The sequence below is a fragment of the Megalobrama amblycephala genome, linkage group LG19, assembly GCF_018812025.1.
Source record: "Megalobrama amblycephala isolate DHTTF-2021 linkage group LG19, ASM1881202v1, whole genome shotgun sequence".
Lineage (NCBI taxonomy): Eukaryota > Metazoa > Chordata > Actinopteri > Cypriniformes > Xenocyprididae > Megalobrama > Megalobrama amblycephala.
The window spans coordinates 721,268-738,996 of NC_063062.1; the positions used below are offsets into that span (position 1 = coordinate 721,268).

At 39.8% G+C, this 17,729-nt stretch overlaps 1 protein-coding gene and 1 long non-coding RNA gene across 2 annotated transcripts in view; one reads left to right on the forward strand and one right to left on the reverse strand.

Moving 5' to 3' along the window:
• The window catches only part of dnajb14 (DnaJ heat shock protein family (Hsp40) member B14), a 62,192-nt gene that overhangs the window by 24,487 nt on the left and 19,976 nt on the right, over nucleotides 1-17,729 (forward strand). The window lies entirely within an intron of this gene.
• LOC125253796 lies at nucleotides 250-3,667 on the reverse strand. Its single transcript, XR_007181544.1, has 3 exons — nucleotides 3,354-3,667; nucleotides 3,012-3,083; nucleotides 250-965 (listed from the first exon to the last, which is right to left on the reverse strand). It is a non-coding gene; the product is annotated as an uncharacterized LOC125253796 (long non-coding RNA).

Sequence of the window (17,729 nt, forward strand, 5' to 3'; positions counted from 1 at the left end):
TATTTATCCTGTCAAAGTTTTACGTTTTCATATGCATATTTCATATTAATTATGTTCGATTAAAACGCGCGTTTTTGGTCACTCCAAAGCGCACATCAAGAACGCGCGTTTTAATAGCAAATCACACGTCGAGGACGCGCGTTTTGGTACACAAAAACGCGCGTTCGCCATGATACCAAAGCGCGCGTTAAGAGGCACCGGCGAGATCACTTGCATTTTATTCCTGACATTTCCCCGACACAATAATTATTAGGCTATTTTTGTTGGTGCTTTGCAGCAAGCTTTCTGCATGTGCTTGAGCGCGTATTAAATTATGCCTATATATATCAAAGGCTCATTATGGTTTATTATATTAATGTAATGTATAGTCGACTAGAAAATTTTTATAGTCAGATAAATTCCGCTTTCAAAACCATCACGTCTGTAATGTTGATCTTTCCTAAATGCGAAAACGCAAATCAAAATAAAATAGATATTTTATGTTCTGTGAAGAGTCAACCATTCTCTATTTGGTAGATACTGTTGCTTTAGGTTTGTGCATTGTAATGCTCATTAAGTCAACAAAATATGTTGTCTGTTTTTGTCACGTCCGCAAAGCAAGTGTATTTCCCTCATCTAAAATATAAAACGCATTTATAGGCTGAAATTTTTCTGATGTCTAGACTCTATTTTCAGGGGTTTAGAAAAATATAAACAGATGATTCAATATATTGGTAATGAATACATTCTATAAATATAAATATTTATAGAATGTATTCATTACAAAAAAAACAAAACAAAACATAACATAACAAAAATCAAATAACAAAATCAAAATTTTGAGCTGGGGACCTCTAATTTATTTGACACAGAATGACACACAAGTGTAAGTTTGAGATTTTACTTACTAGCCATATTGTTCATAACTTGGAGATGTTATCTGACAGGAGGTCCATTCAACTCTGCTGGCATCAGCATGGAAGAATCTAGGAACATAAGTGATTTGTTAACAGTATTATTATATAATGTTAGGTTTGTTAGAAATACAGTACCATGTGAAAGTTTGGGAACCCCTTGCAGAATCTTTGAAAATGTGAATAATTTTAACAAAATAAGAGAGATCAAAGATATTTACATATAGTCCACAAGACAAAAAAATTGGTGAATTTATTAAAATAACCTGGTTTAAAAGTTTGGGAACCCTTGGCTTGTCACAGTCACCTGCACCGGCACTATGTTTCCCAGCATCTCTCCTGTTTCTCACCTGCACACGATCATCAATCAGCCGCACCTGAAGACCATCACCATCATTACCACTCATCAGAACTCCCTTCATAAGCAGTCACCATCCTCACCACAGTGTCCGGTCTCGTATGTTCCTTGTGTTGTGTTGCGTTTTACCTGTTCCTGTGTTATCTCCTGTTGTCTTACTAAGTAAAGACTTGTTTGAAAATCATCTATGTTTGTCTGTTCCTGCGCAAGCAACCTGTTAGATGGTTCTTAATACTGTGTGTGGTTACCTGGACAATCTACGACTGTTTGTTTGTTAATTTGAACCCTTTCCAGCAGTGACTGTATGATTTTGAGATCCATTTTTTTTTCACACTGAGGACAATTGAGTGACTCAAACACAACTATTAAAAAGGTTCAAACATTCTCTGATGCTCCAGAAAGAAAACACGATGCATTAAGTGTTGGGGGGTGAAAACTTTTGAACAGGATGATGTCCAAATTTTTATTTGAGTTTTTTTTTTTTTTTTTTTTTTTTTTTTTTCATTTAGTGCTGCCACAGAATTAAATACAGAATTAAGTACAATATTCATTGATCTTCAAATTCAAAAGGTTTTCACCCCCTGACTCTTAGTGCATCGTGTTTTCTTCTGGAGCATCAGTGAATGTTTGAACCTTTTTTAATAGTTGTGTTTGAGTCATAGGTTTGAGTCCCTCAGTTGTCCTCAGTGTGAAAATACGGATCTCAAAATCATTTAGTCACTGCTGGAAAGGGTTCAAATTAGGGATGGGCAATATATCGCATGCGATTCTCACGCGCATTTCGTCAGTAAAGCCGGTTCCCTGATTACCGCTAAATCGCCATCACCTGCTTTCAAATGGAGCGCCATTTAACAGACAGAGCCGTAGTTCACTGATAAGCCACGCAATATCACGTTCATATCGCAGATGAATCGCCTTCGATAATGAACGCGATATTTGCGTGGCTTATCAGTGAACTACGGCTCTGTCTGTTAAATGGCGCTCCATTTGAAAGCAGGTGATGGCGATTTAGCGGTAATCAGGGAACCGGCTTTACTGACGAAATGCGCGTGAGAATCGCATGCGATATATTGCCCATCCCTAGTTCAAATATGCCAAAAATGCTTAAACTGAAGAATCTGCAGGACCTGGACGATTTTTCTGAAGAACAGAGCTCAGTTTAACTGCTCAGAACAAACAAACTTATAAACAACCATCACAAAACAAAAAAAAAAAACAGTCTTGGATCATCCAGGTAACCACACACAGTATTGAGAACCAATGGTTCCCAAACTTTTGAATGGGGTTATTTTAATAAATTCAGCAATTTTCTTTTTTCTTGTGGACTAAATGTAAACATATTTTGTGTAAAATATCTTACTCTGGACAGTACTAAATAAAAATAACATGCATTTTGTATAATCCCTGTTATTTTGTTAAAATTTTTACATTTTTACATATTCTGCGTTTCCCAAGCGGCGTTTCCCAAACTTTTGCATGCCACTGTAAACAAGCGTGAGCATATGTGAAATGCAGAAAAGAAAAAGAATAATATACAGAATATACACAAAAAAAAAAAAGATAACTTATTTAGTATTGCTCATACAGTGTCACTTACATTTGGATGTCACGGCCTTCTTAAAACTAATACATAGAGATATATAATTGAAAAAAAGTACATATACATATAGGTGAAGTATATCGTGAAAAATTGCATATGAGGTTATTTAATGAGCTCATATGAGGTTATTTAATGAGCTCATAATGAGCTAACAGTTCACCTGTTTCCTTCAGGTCAGCAGCAAGGGTGGAGCTTAATCACCCTTTGTTGTAGAGGTTTTTTTCTGTCGCTCCTAAAACCACAAAACAATTTGTATTAATAGTTTACCATGAGAGATTAAACATGTTTGAACGAGTCTTTTCGCGCTTCATCGAAGTGAGGTCACTGATTAACAGTACAGCGCATTCTTTTAGGTCATATAAATTAGCATACTTCCAATCACCCATTGACAAATTACCAGCAAAACCTTTACAAAACTTTCAAAAAATCTAATCTACACATAAGATGTGATATAAAGGCCGAATTTTAATAAACAAGAGCTCAATCGATAGACCTAGCATACCTTCTCTGAAAATGGTTGAGATGCTAACGGACTTTTTCAAAGACACTAAACCATTTCTATAAAGTAAATATTCAACAGAAGCGTGTCAATTACAGGTAAGAAAAGTGTCAGGAACAGTTGTATGTATTATTTGTGTGATTTTATGGACTAAACTCACCTGAAAGTAGTGAAAACAACAGTGAGAGACGGAGGACTTTTTGCTGCTTGCTTGTCCGTTGTTGTTTCCCCATTTCCATGGCAACTCCGTGCTCCGCTTAACGTGCACGCGCATTAAAACACGCCAAAGTCATGCAGCATTTACATAAATACATATAGAATTAAAACATATCATTTAAAATCTTTATATAATTATAAGCCGCTGATTTTGTACCACCCATAAAACTCTGGCAGGCTGATATGTTACTCTTAGCTGAAATAACCCAATGTACCTATAAAACAATTAGAAAATAATTCAACACAGTGACCCAATACGTGTAACTCAGCACTTGGGGTTAAAAAAAAAAGAAGTTTTTTTAGTGGATTGTATCAACTGTTAACTTGTATGTACAAGTTGTACGTAAAATGAGAATATGACAGCAGTATTGAGAATGTAAATCAATGAAGTCAGCTTAATATTATATAATGTTATATAATATACTATGATATTATAATATATTGCATACTTATAATATAACGTTGAGTGTCACAACGTTATACTGCCAAGTTTCTGTACCAGTCTTGCACGTCCACTGACGTCCAATAAACCTCCAATCTGGACGTAAATATTGAACTTAATATCTACGTCCGAGAGACGCCGTAGTAAGACGTCCGAATACCGCACCAGATTTGCGCGTCGTGTAGACGTACAGATATGGTCCCGACCGACCGACTCGATATAGACTTGATCTGCACGTCGGGCGGACGTCTCATGTTTGTTGAGCAGCCCTATCAATGGAACATGAGAAAATGATGAAATCTGGCACAATTGTAGAGATGGTCATGAATAGTGATTGAACTCTATAGCGCCACCACCAGTTCAAAAATTCACTTTTTTTAAAGGTTATAACTTTTGAACCATTTGCTCTAGAAAAATGTAATTTAGTACATCTGATTAGTCTCTTCATACTAATGCTATTCAATATCTTACATTAAGTCTCCGCCCATTACAGTAGCGGCCATTTTGAAAAGTACATTATTCCGTTTTTTCGCTACTCCTCCTTCAAATTTTGTCCAATTTTGTCCAGAATCTTTGGCCTGAGCTGCACGGAAATGACTGGACAGATTTTTTTTATTTGTCTTTCTTCCAAACTTTGAGCAATCAAAGCAAAAATTGGTACACTTCATCAGAACTATGATCTGAGGGTCCATGCCAAATTTGTGAACAACACCACCTACAGGTCATGAGATCTGAAACCATGTGTCCGCCATTTTTTAAACAATTGAACATATCTTTACAAAAACTGGTACGTATCATCATCAGAATGTCTTGAAGGTACCTGAGAAGTTTGAACACAGCGCCACCTAGTGTTCTAGAGATATAAGGATTTTTTGTAAAAATGCTTATAACTTTTGAAAACATTGCCCAAAACATGTCTGCCATATTGAAGTAAATGAAAAAGTTTTTTCGCTACTCCTCCTGCAAATTTTGTACAGTTTTGTCCAAAATCGGCTCAGATGATCTTTGGACTGAGCCGCACAGAAATGACTGAACAGATTTTTGATATACCGTTCCTGAGATGTTCGTCTCCGAATGTGACCTTGCTTGTGTTTGTTGTCTTATGTTAGTTAGCTTAGCATGCTAATTGCTTAACATGCTAACCATTTGCCAATCTTTCTAATGTGGCTCTTCAGCTATCAGGTTAACCATAAGCTGAATTAGCATTAAGTTATCTTAGCATGCTAATCTGGTTAACATGCCAAGTAATATTTTTTTTGTGTTCTCATTCTCACACTAAAAGTTCTCTTCAGCAGCTTGGTGAATCTGCATCCTCAAGTAGCTCAATGTTAAAAACCATATGCCTAATAAGCACCTTACCCAAAGATTGTGGGTTCGAGTCTAGAGTGGAGCAGTTTTATGAAACTGAGTTTTGATTCCTTTATTACCTGGCTCATCGTTGTACTGGTCTTAATTACTCTTGGGTTCGAAATAATTTTTTTTTTTTTTTTTTTTTTTTTTTTAATCATGCTGTTCTCATTTTCATTTAAACTTCTATACATTCTGAGTTCATTCTCATCCGTAATTCTGAACCTGCTGTTTTTCATGTTTGTTTAATTTCTGCTGTTTTTACTCTTCCTGCTCCGCATTGTGCTACAGCATGATGAGCTGCTGAATGATCTAAACTAAAGTTATTAAATATAACATGTGGTACATTTTTATAAAAGTTCTTTATTTTGAGTTCATTTTCACATGAACTACTGAACATCAGCAAGTGTGCGAAGACACATCTGCCAAGTGGTGCAACAGGATGATTGTCAGGCACATGACCCAGAGATTGTGGGTTTGAATCCTATGTGGGACAACTTTATACAGTTCTGTGTAATGTGTTGTCATTTTGATTCCTTTATTATCCAAATAAGCATTGTACTAATCTTTATTCCTTTATTCATTCTGTGTTCGCTTTCTCATCTGACCTTCTGTTCTTTTTGAGTTCATTCTCACCCATACTTCTGAACCAGCTGCTTTTCGTGTTTATTCAATTGCTGCAATTTTTGCTCTTCCTGCTCCACATTGTGCTACAGCCCCTTCAGGGGCTTGGCACCGTATTGCTGTTCCGCCGCCCACTGGGATCATCTCGAGACCTGGCTGTGCACCATGACCAATGCGTTCCTGCCCAATGCCACCAGCGACCTACAGCACTTGAGCAGAGAGCAGCTGAACGACGATTTGAACAGGCTGATGGATCATGATCCGACCCAGAGCTACACCCACAAAGAATGGGCCAAGATCTTCGGTGGCATTGCCCACAACCTCATTGCCCAGGCACTGCTGAACGAGAAGAGCAACATCCACCTGGAGCAAGAAGCAGCAGCACTCAAGCTCCAGGCCAAGGAGGCCCAGAAGAACCAGGCTCACTCTCAAAGTCACCTTGATCTACTACTCCTCGAGACCCAGGACCGGCGTGGGACAGCAGATGAAACGGACCCAGAGCTACAGGAGGAAGTGGAGAGACTCCAAAATGCCCTGGCAGAGCCTTGTGTAGAGACAGAGCATAGAGAGCAGTTGGAGAAAGAATCCAGAGAGGAACTAAATGGAAAACTACAACGAGGTCAAGCTCTCCTAGCAAGAGCAGAGATTGAACTGAAAGAAAGTGACGCTAAGGCCAAGGCCTGTGAAAACCACCTGCAGGCGGCCCAAGCTGAAATCCTTGCTTTGGTACAACAAAGAGACTATTTAAAAGATGAACTTGACGCTGTTCACAGAGAACTGAAATATTCTTACAGACTGAAAAGTGACCAGAGAGGGGAAATGCACACCACAAAGTTTACCCTGACCAGTGGGCCCAGGCCTCCCAGTCAAGAGTTCCTAGTGCAGAAGGGGAGTGAAAGTTCACTGCTTAAGACATCACCAGCCAACATCATAGAACCCCCATCAGCAGCAAAGGGGTGGGAGCCTTTCCAGAAAATCCTTGCCACTAGTCACGGCATAGCTCACAAAGAACTTGACAAGCTGGCCAGAAACATTCCTGCATTCACCCCAAACCCTGCGGGAGGCCATGATGTGCATGGCTACCTGCACGACATATACTTTTTCTTGCAATTTGTGGCCAACATGACTACATGGGACATATTGTATCTGCTCAGAATCATGTCTAGCTATGAGGTGTGTAGTTTCCTAGATCGGCAACCAGAAACAGATCAGACTACCTGCAGCTGACAGGCTTTGATTAGAGAGTTTTCTGACCCTGAATTGGAGCAAGATCTCATCGCCACCATGGACCTTACATAGGACCGACTTGAACTCTGTTCCTCTGGAATCTGCATCTTACAGTGAGTCATCACCTAGGAGTCCTGGCATGTCCACCCAACATCTGTGGGACTTAGCCCTTAAGGCCTACGCCAAGCAAAAGACTGCTTCTGAAAAGACTGAAAAATCCAACAATTTACCCTGTCTCTGATCACTGTTCAAAACTGGCCCTAGAAGGCGCACAACAACACCACAGTGACAGACTTTTTAACAGAGAGTCAAGACCATTCCCAGCTAGCAGAGGGCAGCATCACTATGATGGTGCCCATCCTAAGCACCAGACTGGGGACTCTGAAAGATTTGGGGACAAGCCACGTCCATCCAACAACCCAAGGGGTGGAGCCATGTGGGATGCCAGCCAGTGGCTCAGAAATGGCCGACTGACAGCCCAGACAGCCAGCAGAGGAACACCTCTCGACATGCCCTGAACAAGCCCAAGCCCGAGCTCTCACCAGAGCAGAACCTTGCAGCTACGTCTGAGTCTGCAGAGATCAACGTTTTAAACCAATTAACTACCGCCGGTGCCAAGATTGCCCTCCACAAAGGACAGTGGTGCTGAACCAAGGTCAATTACATGGGCCTACTTATTGGATAACAGGGCATTGAAACGCAGTCCAGTCACATCCAAGCCATTCAAAACATCAAGCCTCCCATTAATGTCTCAGAGCTGCAAAGTTTTCTAGGTGTGTGCAACTACTTTTGGCAGTTCATTGAGAACTTCTTGGACATTGCACTACTTCTAAACGCCCTTCTGAAAAAGGACTGCCCATTCATCTGGACCAAAGCTCAGACAAATGCCATGAATGAACTGAGATGAAATTTATGCACAGCTCCATGTCTAGCTTACCACGACCACAAAAGGAGTTCTACTTGGAAGCTGGATTCTCCAACCACTGCCTTAGTGCTGGTCTTTACCAAAGGCATGACCAGGACAAAAGAGTGAGCAAGACACTTCTTTCACCAGAGTGTAAATACTTAGACTGTGAAAAAGCTCTGCTCTGCACTGTTTGGGCCATCCAGCTACATCGGAGCACAAAAGATTACCATTGAGATATCATAGAGATATCATACACCAGCCTGTAATGTTCCTCAACAGCCAACACATCCGAGATGGCGGATAGCCACATGGTTGATGGCCCTCCAGGGTTGCAATGTTGAGGCATGATATGCCCAGAATCACAAGTCTGTGCTGGGAAATGGCTTGGCTACCTGCCAAAACTCTTTTGACACACTTGCTGTGGCTCTGGACGTAGAGGGACCCCAGCAACAACTGACCTGTCACAGGTACTTTGAAGAGAATGCGTGCCAAGGTATGCACACTGCTTATGTTGATGGATGTCTCTACAACCACGAGGGCATCCTAAAAGCAGATGCAGGTGTAACCACAGCACTTCAAATTGGGTCCCCAGTCATCTAAATATTCTAAGGTAGCAGCTATTCTCATAACCCTTCAAATTGCCCATAACATCAACATAATTCAAACTATGCCAGACTCCACCTTCCGGGCTGGAAACAAAATGGCTTCAAGACAGCAAACAACAAGCTGGTCAAACACCAACACCTGTTCCAAGCATGTGACGACATCACAAGAACACACAACCTGATCGTCTACTGGGAAAAAGGTGAAGGGACACTCAAAATAACCAGGCCTTGACAAAGACTTGAATGACCAAAATGATGCCCTTGCCAAGACTGGTGCACTACATGGCAATCTATGGTCACCTCCAACCCAGCCACCCACCCTTAGCATGGCAGCAATAACCCACAGCCAGCAAACTCTTCCTGCAACAGCACCCACCTTACAGCCACTTTCGCTGGCTCCATAAATTTCCAACAATGACATTGCTGACCTTCAAGCCTCTTACACCTCCATACAAGCTATTATAAACCATCTCTGAGGCCCCTCGAACCACCTGATCACAGCGTCTGAACCCACAGCTGCCCCTTGCCTCAGACAACTGCATGAGATCAAACACATGCTGCGTGTTAGAGAAAACATTCTGTGGTATGGCCCTGATGACCTCACAAGGCTTGTGGTGCCACGGTGCCAAAGGGGGGTCATGCTAATGTATGCTCACAATGCACCATGTGCCAGACACCATGGTACCAGAACCACATACGAGGCACTGAAACAAGTGGCATGCTGGCCCGGCATGCAGCAAGATATGGCAGAGTATGTCAGAGGGTGTCTGGTTTGCTGCCAATTACAAACAGCAAACCCAAATCACAGAGCCCCACTGCAATGCAGATGAGTCACATTCCCATGGTCAAATAGACTGCCCAGGTCGATGAGGGGCAACAATTATTTCCTTATGGTCGTGTGCCAATTCACCAAGTGGATAGTGTCTTCAAGCACCCAATGACACTGCCCAGACCACGGCATACCTCCTGATGAACCACATCTTCTCCAGGTTCGGATTGCCACTGAGAGTCAACTCTGACAGAGGTACCCACTTTACAGCCGAGATCATGCAGCAGATTTGGAAACTCCTGGGTGTACAAGCTTAACTGCACATCAGCCACCATCCCATCTCATTAGGCCAAGTGGAATGAACCATTCGAACTGTGGTCAGCATGCTGAGAATGTATGTGTCTGCCAACCAGAAAGACTGGGAAGTGAAACTTCCTCTGGTGCTCATTTCCATCAGAGCCACCCTGCATGAGCCAACTCTTGTCACCCTTTGAACTAATGACTGGGCGGCAGGGGACATTGCCGCTGCACCTGGGAGACTCAACCGGGAGACTCCAGCCTTGTCACAGCCTACACCACTCACCAGTACCTCGACGAACTACATCGGCACCTGAGAACAACATTTGCTTTTGCCCAACAACAGCTTCAAAAGAGTGTTAAAGGCCAGGAAGCATATTATGACTGGAAAACATCACACCAAGAACTGGATGTAGGTGACAAGGTCTAGTATTAGTCTTTCTTTCTTTACTTTCGTTATCCTGTATATATGTATTCTTTGCTTAAGGCCAGTACACACCAAGCCGACGCCGACGAACTAGTGGCAATGAAAGCAGACTGCGGAGTTTGCTCACGTCGGCAGCGTCTGTGTCCAAAGTTGCCCTGACACACCAAACCGACGGCCAAGCAGCACAGTTCTGTTCTGCGCCTGTGTGAGATGAAATGCCTTTCCGAAACAGCAGGTGGCAGTAGCTGAACAGCCAATCAGAATGATCCAATGGCCCGACGGACCGACGAGCTCCAACGCCGATTTAACATGTCGAATCAGCCGAAAAAAGGCCAACGAGGACCAACTTCAGCCGACGGTGCGGAACACACTGAGAAAACTTAGTCGGCCGACGAAGAAAAACTGCCCGACGGCCGACCGTCGGCTTGGTGTGTTCCTGCCTTTAGATTTAGTTGTATGTATTCGTAGTTTCATTTATTAAAATCCATTATATTCATGCTTGACTGTCTCTGTGCTGCTCATAAACCAGGTCACTTTAACGTTTTGATTTTCTCTACATGCTTTTGTTTTGTTAGTACTAGAGTAGGAGAATTATTCTGTTTGGCCAGAAGAATAATCTCCTTTTTAAGAGTTGATAAAAAGATCGTACTGATAAGTAAAGTGGACAAACCAACCAGTCTCTTTGAAATTAATTCTAAAACTAAAACTAATTCTGCAATCTGACCTAGACCATATATATTCACAATTAATTACATTCTGTCATATATATATATATATATATATATATATATATATATATATATATATATATATATATATATATTTTTTTTTTTTTTTCCCTTTAGGGTTGATGTATATTTATAATTGATTATAACATGTTATGATTTAATTACATATATTTCACCATTTGAGCTAATTCCCTATATAAGATATTAATGTGTAACCTTCAAGAGTCTTATAATACTAAAGTTAGCAAAATGTAATGTAAATGGACTTACAGGAAATTAAAATTGCAGCTCTTGATACCACTATACATGTGAATGTTTATACATTTCTCCAGTGGTTATATATAGCATGTATAGGAATAAAGGAGTTTATTTGTGTGTTTAAGGGTGCGTTCATACTTGTTATGTTTGGTTCGATTAAAACGAACCCTGGTGCGATTTGCTCTGTTAGTGCGGTTCATTTGAACATATGTGAACGCTGTCATCCGAACCCTGGTGCACACCAAACAAGTGGACCGAGACCACTGAAAAGATGGGTCTCGGTCCACTTCCAAACGAACTCTGTTGCGGTTCGAATGATATATGAACGCAGCACGGACCAAAGACATGTAAGCTAACCAAAAACAGGAAGAAGAGACCATAAAAAGGACAGAATCCTCATGCATGTCGGTCTCGATTTTGCCCATCACAGGCATCAGACGCGCGTCTCCATGCAGCAGATTGTTTGTGTGTGTGACGGATGGATTCCCGCCGCTGTTTTGACTACTTTACACATTTTATAAGCTCTTCACGAGTTCCCAGCTGGCCAAAATGCCATCATATGCAGGCTACACACACACAACAAGTGCATTTACCTCAGCACACAGCATTGTTTTGAATGTTCAGTAAGTTCTGTCTCAAAATAGGCAATATGTCATAAAATCCAGCCAGTCACATTGTGAATGTATCCCTATGCCTTAAAGGTCCAATGGCATGAAAATTTCACTTTCTGAGGTTTTTTAACATTAATATGAGTTCCCCTAGCCTGCATATGGTCCCCCAGTGGCTAGAAAAGGTGATGGGTGTAAACCGAGCCCTGGGTAAATTGAGAAAATGAAAGCTCAGATGGCCCAATCTGGAATCTTCCCTATATGCCGTCATACGGGGAAAGGTTACCTGCCCTTTCTCTGCTTTGCCCGCCCATGAGAAAATGAGCTACTACAGTGAGATTCGAGCACAATATATTTTTTCTTTTCCTCGAGAGACATCATGGCTTGCAAACGAGTGAAGCATTGGCAGTTGCTCAGTGTATGAATGTACAAATGAACACCGAAGAATTTTTTTAGTTCCTTCATCCGAGCCTATGAAGAAACAGTGGGTTAATTTTATTTTCTCTGGTAATGCGCCGATACAACTTCCCATAGTTTTGTATGTCTGCACCACACATTTCACCGACGACTGTTTCCTCTTTATAGAAAATTGATATAAACATATGAGAATCCATCAATATTTCTCCAAATGTGCATGCTTTTAAGCATATTAAGAAATTACGGTCAATATAAGATTTTAAGAGTCAAAATGTGAAGCTTGAGTCTTAGATCTTTGTAATGATGTATAGTTTGTCAACTGCACATTAACATTTAGGCTATATAATATAACAAATATAGTAGCCTATATGAAATGCCATAGAGGTAGGAATGTTCAGACACTTTTTTAAAGTAAAACTCCTTTGAGTTGTAAAACAATCTTATCTTGCAGATGTGCCTGTGCTGCCATGGTAATCAGTGGCCTGGGTGTTAGCTGCAGTTTGGGGGTGGTTCCATAGAACTCTACCTCATGGTTTACTTGTTGGGTACAAAGTATTGTGGATTATTTGTTTAATATTACAAATAATTGCATGTCTCATCTGTCTCAGTCACCGTGGTCATAAAGGGACGGACATGGTCAGCAACAATACTCAGGAAAGGAAATATGTCCCACACCATTACACCACCAGCAGCCTGAACAGCTGATACAGGGCAGCATGGATCCATGATTTCATGTCGTTCATGACAGATTCTGACCCTTCCATCTGAATGTCACAGCAGAAATCAAGACTTATCAGACCAGGCAATGTTTTTCCAATCTTCTATTGTCCAATTTTGGTGAACCCGTGCGAATTGTACACACAGTTACAAGCAGTAGAACAGGTGAACCTAATAAAGTGGCTTGTGAGTGTATAGTAGATTCATGTACAGTACACGTATACAATAGTTTTCATTGACCCAAAGAAATTTTGCTTTGACATTCATTACCTCTGCCTAAAATGAAGTGGGCCATTTTGGATTTTGTGAAAAGTAGGGTGAACTTTATATTACTGCTCCTAGTGAATTTGTGTGATCATTACCATTCTTGTTCAACATTATGGCAAGACATTTGAGATGCTAAATTGCAAACAGGTTTTTTTATATCTTAAATGGTTTTGCCATGGTGAGACTATAAATTCATGGTGAAAAAAGGAAAACGGGAAGTGTCTCATGTCTTGTCTCATAAGTGTATTGTCATATTTAGATAAAATTGTTGTTGTATGTTTGGTCATGGGGCTGTTCAAATGAAAGTGGCTACTGTGGGTCACAGTCATAGCTCCACAGCAGGAAGTGTGACACTTATCACACACTTTGAAACAGTCGTAATATAGTTACCTATTAAAGTTACCTAGTGAAATGCATATGTGCCATCATCACTTCTTGTCTACTAGGTGGCAAGATGTATACTTAAGCTGCGGCTTTTTAAGAACTAGTCACATAAAGACAGTAGAAGAGGAAAGAGAAGAAGAAAATGAATTTATTTCCATTTTCAGCAGAGTTGTTCAAAATTCTGGATTTATTGCAAATGTGTTTTAAATTCAAATGTAATTCTTGAAATTGAACTGAGGTAGCAAACAGAGATGTAAAGAGTAAGAATTAATATTATTTGAAGTTCTCATATAATTGTAACTAGAAAAGCGTTGAATGTTTGACAAAGCATTGTCTGTTATTTTGAAATTCTGCATTCTGAATAATAAATAAATATATTTCCCCACTAACCTGCCGCAGTCCAGTGCTCATCTTTTTATTAACATTGTTTTTCTCTTACTGATCATATTTTATACCTGTTGAATTTACATTTTTTTTTAAATGAATTTGACAGATAAACAACCTTACGAAAGTGAACCATGGTTTTACTATAGTAAAAGTGTAGTAACTATGGGTGACGATGCATTATTAAGATGGCTAGACTACTTTTTACATTCACAATTGTACCGCAATCAAATACGAGTTAAAACTGACAAGCATCGCTGATTACCTCCGGACAATCTGTTTACAGATTGACAATAACTGTAAATCCGCTAGTACCGTTAGCATCTGTAGTGAGCAACAGACGTGATGGCACCAGAGCTTCACAACAGACATTCTTTTGTCACACTTTGATTAATCAAAAGAATGTGATGGGACCCTCAACGACAAGTAAATGACTATTGTAATCAGGACTGCCAAAGGTGGGAGACAGGAAAGATGACATCAACGGCCCATTGACGATAGGCTAATCTCATCACGAGTTGCCTTTGTTCACCTCAGGCTTCCATGCCTGAGTTCAAGGTGCGAATGACCATGGACTCCTAGGGCTGCCAAACCGGTTCTGGCTAGAGCACAGCAAGAACAAAGAAATGCTCAGAAAGGAAGACATTTTCTAAACAGACAGCACAACTACTTTGAATATTAAGATTTTTGGCATAAATGTGTGATATACATACAGTGAAATGATTGTCAATGAAAAATGACAGAATAGTGATTAAAATATGTTAATACAAATAAATACATTAATACAAATAAGTCTAACTCACACTGCAGTGTCACGAATACTAGTTTAAAGTGCTGACACCGTGTGGTGAAATCACGGCTTATGTTGGGTTAAAACATAACCCGACATATGTCCTCATAATTCTCCTCTTTTTGTAATACCTATGTCATACCCATGTCATTATACACATTTGTGTCCTGATATGTCACAAAAACGCACACACACACACTCTAGCCCTGTCCAAATACCCACACTTGCGGTCTTGGCCACTTGAGAGCGCATGTATGCGACAGAAAGTAAGTGCGCAAGACTGTCCCATGTCTTAAAAATACCCAAGTGCAGTGCCCTTAACGCACACTAAACCCACACTTTTTGGAATACCGCTTCGGAGTGCTATTCAAGGCTAAGCATATCCCATCATGCATTATGTTCGGGAATTCACTTGCCCCGAAATCGCGAGATGTCAAGGAAAACCTTTGACTGTAAGTTAAATTAATTATATATTACATATAATTTGGTAGTAAAATATAAATTGTTGCACGTTTTATTGATGCAAAGATAAGTAGACTGTGTGTATTTTGTACATCATTTGAAACTGCGCTTTATCACTTAAAGAAGCACCACAATTTTAATATTGTGTCTTCTGTTAGTTACATAGCAACCACTAAACATGCATTTAGAAGTGTATTTTAAAATGCAAAGCACTGAAAATAATAATTAAAAAAAAAAAAGCTCTGTAATCACTTACATTTTTTTGCAAGACTATAAGTGTGTCCCTTCGGGTAATCAAAAGTTCTACACACACTTGCAGTCTTCATGCCCACTTGAACAGGAGCCAAATACAGGAAATACATCATATAAGTAGACAAGTGGTCAAGTGCAAAGACTGCAAGTGTGGGTATTTGGACAGGGCTACACACACACACACACACACACACACACACACACACACACACACACACACACACACACACACACACACACACACACACACACACACACACACACACACACACACACACACACACACACACACACACACACACACACACAAAATAGACGTGGATCATCCAGGTAATGACACACAATATTAAAAATCAAGTGTATGTAATTTGTCTTGTATTTTGTCTTATGGACTAGGCCAGTAGTTCCCAACCACGTTCCTGGAGGCCCCCCAACACTGCATATTTTGTATCTCTTCTTTGTCTGACACACCCATTTCAGGTCTAGGAGTCTCTACTAATGAGCTGAAATCAGGTGTGTTTGATTAAGGAGACATGGAAAACATGAAGTGTTGGGGGGCCTCCAGGAATGTGGTTAGGCTATATGTAAACATCTGATATGTGAAATAGCTTAATTATGGCAGTACTAAATCAAACATTTTTATGATCCTTCTTATAAAAAAACATTTGCAGGTTTTGCAAGGTATCTGTAAACTTATGACCAAAGTGTAGATGTAACAAAAATCATAGCATTATTACATCCTGTCAATTATTTATTATTTTATTTATATATTGTCATCAGGACCTCAACTAGCTTCCTATCAAGCAAAAAATGGTTTAAATCAGTTTTCCCTTTGTACTGTAATTGCAATTAATAATGTTGGTTAATAGGATTTACATTAATTATAGTTACTTTTTGTGGGGAGACAAATGCATGTCATGGATCTTTTTCACATTTCCGGGGTTCTCAGAAGCTTAAGTCATCATAGTTGGGTAAACTTCTGTAGCGATGAATGGGAGATGACAGCAAATAAATTTTTTGTATTTGCATTTGCTCTAATAGCAAAAGAAAAAAAAACATGATAGTATTTCTACGGCTTTCCAAAAGAAGGAAAAATACAGAGAGATTGACTACAGTAGTCAAAAGAGAGCAATATGTCAAATCTGCCATCACTGCCTCAGCCGTTGTATTAGAAACAACCTCACAGCAGTATTAATTTGTTTAGTTTTTTTGTGTGTGTAATTTATTGCCAAAGTAATATAACACAAAGTATATAGATATAAATTTGTATTAACATATTTTATAAAATGAAAATAGTAAAAACCTTACAAGATTGTGATGTTGATAACTGTGGAAATGCGTCATCACAGTCCGTGAAAAGGGCCTACTTTTACACATCCAAACTGTTGCCTTCATGTTTCTTGTTAACAGCCTTGAGGTGCCAAAACGTTGCTATGGTTAACACATCCTCATGTTGCTATGGTTATGATGTCAGTCATTGTAATTTCATGACTCACACAGAACAATAATTTAGCGGATTCACTCCCACATTTAAATGTTTTCACTCCTAAAACTTTGCAGTGTGAACATGACCACTGTTCCTCTAAGCAGCATGAAAAACAAAACTATTATTTAAATTATCAACAGCGCTCCCTTTAAGCCGTCACTTACCGCATTCTGCACTCATAAAAACTCTCATTATAAACAATGAAGCTGTCCACACTACACAGTGACTCTCTTATTTACATTGCATCTAGGCTTTGCTGGTTACAATGAGAGATTTTGTGAAAGTATAAAGCTTGTGCTGAACACATCCATTTTGAGCGAATTCTGCACATGGTTAATGACTCTAAAATGACTCTGATTGGCCATTGCGTCCACGCGCTCAACATACATGTCTGCAATTGGCTACAATGCTCTATGCTGCAACAACACAATGTAAGTATTTTCGTTTCATTTTTAAATAATACTATATTGTGTCCTCCAGTGTCCGGACTCGACTATAATCTGAAAATTGTCCAGAAATAGAAATAGTCTGTGTCAAGTCCGAGTATGACAAGTCCGAGTTCAAAATTATACTCAAGTCCCAAGGTCGAGTACCCGAACTCTAGCAAGTACATTTAACCACTTGAACGGAGTCGCACACAGTTGCATACACCAGCACTCTTTTACAAAACGCACGTGAGCATTTAAAATTGAAAGCAGTCTTCTGTCAGTGAGTTTTAATATTTTTAATATATAAGCCCACTGCATTCCAAAAGACATCAATGAT